The following is a 6,913-nucleotide window of genomic DNA, read 5'->3' as shown; positions in this document are numbered from 1 at the left end:
AACCTTCTCCTCTTTATTCCAGTGACAAAATTTTGCAAGAAAATGGTTCTCCTCTTATTACCTCTAAAACATTTTGAACTGAATCCTGTATTACTAGTCTACAATCTTGTAAAGAAAGAGATCCATAGTCGTAATATGTCAAGCATCTCGTACCCTGACCTGAAAAACTATCGACTGACGTTTTAGTTGCTAATGAACAAGTGTCGTGGTGTCTCCCGGCCTCGTGAATGCTTTTCGACGTAAAGCTACTTCGAAGCCATGTGCTTCAGTTTCGCTGCTATATTCAAACGGCTTATTAGTTAGCCTGACAAGGCTGACTGGACTTCTTTCAGCCCTGTACATCTGAGATAAAAGTGAGAGATAAATGGTTATTAGTGAGTGAAAGGTTATTGGGAAAGTGATTTACAAGCAGAAACTGGGCGAAGTTAGTCAATGTGGAACTCTGCAACTGCTGTAAGTTCCGTGTGCCACAAAATTTTGCTGGGTCACCATTCAATTTAATTAAAATTTGGAAATTTAATATTAGAACTGAATTAATCACTGATTTGGTATACATAACTAACGTGTTAACATTAATAAAAATATCCAAGTGAATATATGGAATGGGCATATGCGGATAATTTAAGTACAAACGTTAAATCAAATAATTCAGAGCTAGCAGGAGCTTAAGCCTCAACGAAAAGAATAAGATAGACAAAAGTTTAAAAATATAAGGCCTGTCTTTTGCGCTTCAGAAACGCCAGGTGGGGTGTATTAAAAATAAACTTACAAAAGGGGAGGAGTTTGTCTGAGAAACAGTCATCTCAGTTTAACATAGGGTTATTAAAATAAACATCATATTAAAAACTAACATTGCAATTATAAATTATGATCTGTCGTTGCCTGTTATTAAATTAATTAACTCACTTATATTATTATTGTATTGAGTACTGAAGCACATTGCGGTGATAAACGAAAAGGAAATCTTACGCGTTCATGGAAAAAGTTCACAGAAACTTACACGATTCACAAACACAAGAATAAAAACAAAAAACAATTTTGCCCACCACAACAAGTCAAATGCAAAGAGATTCTTCCCTACGACTATGATCGAATTATTGCGAATACGAATACTATGGAACACTTCCCACAGAAATTTATCTGCATCATCTTGCACATGAACCTAGGTCTACCTCGACAAGGGTAGCCCTACACATCTTTGGCAACCAACCATTTTATGCAAGACTTCGAGGAGAGAGCAGTTGACCCTTTGGCCCATATATCAACTCTAATTTGAAGGTATGTGTCAGGCGTGGCGCCCTTGCACGACGAATGTGGTGATATCACAGTGGCAAACAGCTCCATACATATAATGAGTTACGGCTATCTCATGACAGATGAGTTTTCGAAGCTAGCTGTAAGTAGCAATGGCTGGGGCCGAATGGTGTTGCAATCATACAGACTATGAAATACTAAGCCATCAAAACAGTGTCTTATAGAAACTAAAAGCTATCTTCTGAAAATAATGTGACTTGTATGAATTACTAAAATTAAGCTTAACTCCACCCGAACAGGCCATGAAGGCCCAACGGGACCAGCCAGCCGCCATGTCATCCTCAGCCCATAGGCTTCACTGGATGCGGATATGGAGGGGCATGTGGTCAGCACACCGCTCTCCCAGCCTTGTGTCAGTTCACCAGATCAGAGCCACTACCTCTCAGTCAAGTAGCTCCAGTTTGCCTCACATGGGCTGAGGGCACCCCGCTTGCCAACAGTGCTCGGCAGACCAGATGGTCACCCATCCAAGTGCTAGCCTAGCCCGACAGCGCTTAACTACGGTAATCTGATGGGAACTGGTGTTACCACTGCAGTAAGGCCGTTGGCTTGTACGAATTACTGCAAATTTAATATTAGTTATTAGCATTAATGAAGTTGTACATGAGAAGTAAGATGATAAATGAATATTGTTGTAGTCATTAACTGTTATAATTGTGTCTGTTCAGAAACAGAGTGAATCATATATATAATACGCTAGATTATGGTACTGGGGAAACAACAAATATGCTCAAGTAATTTAGTAAGATAAAGAAAGAATTGTATTGATATATAGGGTTTTATAAATTTGTTCTTTTAATAAATTGCTTCGAAAAGAGAGTAAGTTGTTATCGATCTAATTTAAAAGATGTGGGATAGCGACGTGTAATACTGACAGATCATTAGTTACGATATTTCTCATCCAATCAGACGACAGCACGTTCGTGCATTTTTTGAGCGAAAGAATTGATTTGTGGAGTTTAGAAGGATTCTGAGCTTAGTCGTCAGGATGGTAGGACATGTGTATTAGGAGCTCTGAAGAATGATTTTAAATTTGCAGGATTATGAGTAAACCCGACTAAGACATGTCGCAAAATAACCGCAGACGAGTGAAGACGAACGCATGAAATCGTTTTTTCTTTCCCTCTGTAAACTGTGATTTTTTTAATTAATTAAAATCGCTGTGGCGTGTTATACAATTCATGACTGAGAACTGAACGTTCGAAGAGTCTGGTTTAGATAACAGAGAGCGAGTATTCAACAGAACATACGTTTGTAAACTTTTCTGTAACAGGATCGCTTGAGCACCATATGCTAGCTATTACGAGCGACTATGATTGCATGTGAATATCGGAATTGTAACTTGGCGGTGTACTGTATAAAACATGTAGTTAGATATCGAAGTTTTCACTCAGAAACTATCTCTCTTTTAATAACTGATTTATCATGAAAGTAAAATGAAAAATATTAGTTACGCCCTGTAGATACATATAACAAAACTGCTTCTCCTAAAATTCACTCAGTCGAGAAACGTTATTCGTTTTCTGACTGTGCAGGCGGGCGGACTGCATTGCAAAAGAAGATATCACCAAAGTGAGTCGACAATTTTCAAATGGCTAAAGAAAGCCGCGTCGTTACTTATGGTCGATACTTTCTTAGTGTGGCGTCATGGAGAAGAGACACGAATGGAGCTTTTCCGTCATCTCAACTCCATTCATATGAACATCAGAATCAGTATGGAATTAGAGAAAGATCGCATTTTTGGCTAGATAGAAGAATGATAGCTCTCTGGGGCATTCATTCATCATAAGCCCAAACATATCAATCTGTATTTACAGTCTCGACTTGTCATCACCCGTCACAACCTATGAGTGTGCTTAAAACAATTGTACACAGAGCTCACATGGTCTCAGATGCATATAGTTTGTCTATAGAGCTCGCCCACCTAAAAACAGTGTTCATGGAAAATATTCAAACCTCCAAACTAATGGGGCACTATTAGATAAAATCAAGAACCAGAAGTAGATAAGGAAGAGAGCACGCTGGAAATATCTCTAGCTTTTCTTCTCTTTGTTGGCAATGTGTCATTTAAAATGGCAGGAATCCTTTGGAATTTTAATGCGAAAATGATTTTCTGCCCGCCATTTGAGACTGCCGATAGGCTGGGACCAGTGAAGGAGAATTTAAGTATTGTGGGAAAATGGAGTTTACAAAATACCCAGTAAGTGTGGTACGACTTTTATAGGCCAGAAAATGTGCACCATGGAAGAACGCTGTACTGAAGATCAATGCTGCACACGCCTTTGGCAACCAAGAAAGTCTGCAATTGCCGAACATTGCATCTCCATTGGACATTCAATAGCGTATGGTAAAACAATAATTTTGGTAACAGCAACATCGTTTTGGCACTTAATTATTAAAAAATCCGTTGAAATCGGCATGGGTAATGCGGGACTCTGTCAACTTGATTTTGACGTATGCGTGAAATATTTCCAGCGCGCTATATATTGCGTAACGGAGGACGTCTACGTCAGTCTTCGGTGGATCATCTGAGGATGACTGGTAGGTGCCCAGGCGACATATCGTGGTGTGCCGCTGACGACGAGCGGCTACAAGGCCGAAATTTCTTGGTACATACCATATTTTTTCTTGGTTTCAGTTCTCTCGATACGCCATCAAGTAAACCCTGAACTGTGGCTGGGGCATTCTTTAATCCAAACAGAATACGATGATACTGGTACTGATCAAACGCAAATGTTATTTTCGTCTAAATCTCCTGTGCTACTTTTAGCTAGTGATAGCCACTACACAGATCGATGATGGAAAAATATCTACACTCTTCCTAACTTTCTAAGGTTTCTGCTAGATTTGGAATTGGATTTGAATGAATAATTGTACGACTTTCGTGGTATCTACAATCGCTACCTTAGTTCTGTCTGTTCTTTTCTTTTGTACAGTCACTACTGGGGCACGCAGATGCTAGTTGCAAGATGCGACCATTGGAAGGGCATGAGTTAAGTTGGTTCTGTGTCAGGAGGAACTCTCCCACATCGCTCCTTGCCAGTTTTCCTCGGAAGGATGGTAGTGACCTTGTAACGTCTACGCTCGAGCGTACGTTAACTCTTTAAAGCCTGTACTATGATAAGTTGACGGGCTTCACCTTATAAGAAAGGATTTTAGTAAATATATTGACCGCGTGTACCTGAATGGAGGCAAAATCAGACTTACGCCCACTCAGTAACAACAATGATACGTCAAGCAAGACTAAAGTGCAACTACACGTTAGGACGGGCAAGAAACATACACAGCAGATGCTACCAATTGTTAATAATACGGTCGCCAGCCTAATTAGGCGTTAAGTGAGTTTTTTCCTTGTACAAGTGGATGTACGTACAAGCATAACAACACGTAGTAATACTGCATTATATGGTAAATTTTAGAACCAGAAAAATCTACTGAACTAATATTTTCCCTTTCTGTACTAATTTGGACAAGCTATAAATACACAACATTACACTATAATGATTACTACACACTGCGTTTTGTCTATCGATCTGACTGAAATCGGGCATAGGTTACCCTAGAAATAGCACTTTTGAAACACACAAACAATGTCAATTTTAATAAGGGTAAAACACTGATAAATTTTGAATTTTATATTTACTTTGACTTTGCTGGTCAAATCAGTTCAGTACACTTCAAAATTTAAATGAATAGAAAAGAAAAGAGTGGAGGGGGTGGGGGAACCCTGAAGCTGTTATGATCACTGTGTTACAACTATTAACTATTGGAAACATTAATCACTCAAGATTTACAAAATATGAGTTACTACTCTTTTTGTCTTATTACTTCCTCATTTAACTACCATTACTTTTGTCTCAAATTAATTAAGCTTCATTACTAAACCAGTTCCAAAATTAACTTCCAACTTTGTCAAACCTTTGTTCTTTGCTTATATTTTCATTAACAATAAAGCTCCTTAAACTTCATTCTAGCATAAAAAGGTCTGCAGGAAATTCTTATTGACATAAACTTTAAATCTTCATTTCGGGGCACTCGGATTGCACAACATGTGGAAAGGACCCTGTCTAGGTTAGTGATAAGGAGAATTAAGTGATAGGACAATTCTGATAAAAGTTAAGTTGTTATTGAACAGTCAGGAACAAAATTAACACTGGTCCATACGAATACAATTCTAAAGATTCAACCTGTTCGTGTCGATGCGGCGGTTGGCGGGCGGCGAGATGGCGAGGCGCACAGCACATATACGAGTACAATCACGGCTATGGCTCTTGGTGTATCGGCACTTTGCTTCTTCTTAGCGTCGCAATCCTTTTCAATTTAGTGCCTATAGAATATAGCCATGCTGTGTAGTCGTCGGACACGGCACATCCGAGGCTCATTGAAATCACGTTTTCCAGGAGAGCCTCCTCGATCCAGAGCGTGTTTCTCAGACCGATGCCCAACTCCGACTATTACTGCTGAGCCCGTTATGCCGTGCCCCGCCCGTGTGCATTTTCCCGCGCTCGCCTGCCATCCACCTTTTACCGCTCCCCTACAGATAGGGTATTCACCAAAGGTTTTACATTCCACATATCCTAATACATTGCCTACGCATGGACCAGGCGCACAATTACAATTTGAAACATTTAACAATAGATTCAACAAGGGTTACACTTCAATTTTGTTATAGCATTGCTTGAAATCTGACATAAATGTTAATATTCACATCTAAAGTTGCTTACATTTTCTTTAACATAATGACACGAAAAGAAAAAGAAATGAAATCAAAATATTGCTTACACTAATTTATCGAAAATCAGAAGAAAAAATTATTATATGTACAGTTGTTGTTACACATGCCCCTGTTTCCAGTAAATTTTACTAAGTATAAATTTAATGGGAACACTAAATTTTACGTTTATACAGTGGTTCTGAATCTTTATGTGAATGTCCAAAAAAATTTATACCACATGCTTCCTTTCACTAACATTATATAGGTCTATACTTTTTAACATATCAAGAACATTTATTTGTCATTTACTTAAGTGCCTTTTGCACAGTCCAACCTCCCATCACAACATTATTAAAATAGCAAATTACTCATTTTTACTAAATTTCTCGAAGAAATAATTTCAAAATCTGGAACACAACCACTTAACTATAATAGCAAACACAAATACCTATATACACTATAAGACAATTCGTTGCTGCTTGCATTGAATGGCAGTCCATTTCCTTACTTACTAAAAAAAACAAACACACAATAATATTCAGAAAATTTACTACACCTATTTGCTGCCTATTATTCAGATTTGGGCAGTCCTTTTCACCTCATATTGTCACATCTCCTGTGTCACACTTACAATTCTCCATTGACTATTTATCTGCCCTCATTAGTGTTTGGCAGTCTTTCTTATTATGACTCATATACTGTCCACTTTGGTTTTCGGCATTTACCCTTTCCTTTTGAGTCCTTTTCTCCATACATTCTTACATTTATAGTGCATTTGGTAATCTGAAACTCACATAACTACATTAGCATACTGATATTTGTATACATATATTTACAGAGATTAGTTACATTTTGAATAAAATAGTTTCAGCATAGGGTACAGCA

At 38.2% G+C, this 6,913-nt stretch overlaps 1 pseudogene; it reads right to left on the bottom strand.

The window, feature by feature from the left end:
* Window positions 1-1,745: 1,745 nt before the first annotated feature.
* Window positions 1,746-1,863, bottom strand: LOC126482736 (5S ribosomal RNA; annotated as a pseudogene).
* Window positions 1,864-6,913: the final 5,050 nt, after the last annotated feature.

The sequence above is a fragment of the Schistocerca serialis genome, chromosome 5 (genome assembly GCF_023864345.2).
Source record: "Schistocerca serialis cubense isolate TAMUIC-IGC-003099 chromosome 5, iqSchSeri2.2, whole genome shotgun sequence".
NCBI lineage: Eukaryota > Metazoa > Arthropoda > Insecta > Orthoptera > Acrididae > Schistocerca > Schistocerca serialis.
The sequence above is the reverse complement of the archived record's forward strand: the minus strand, read 5'-3'. Positions and strand labels throughout refer to the sequence as shown.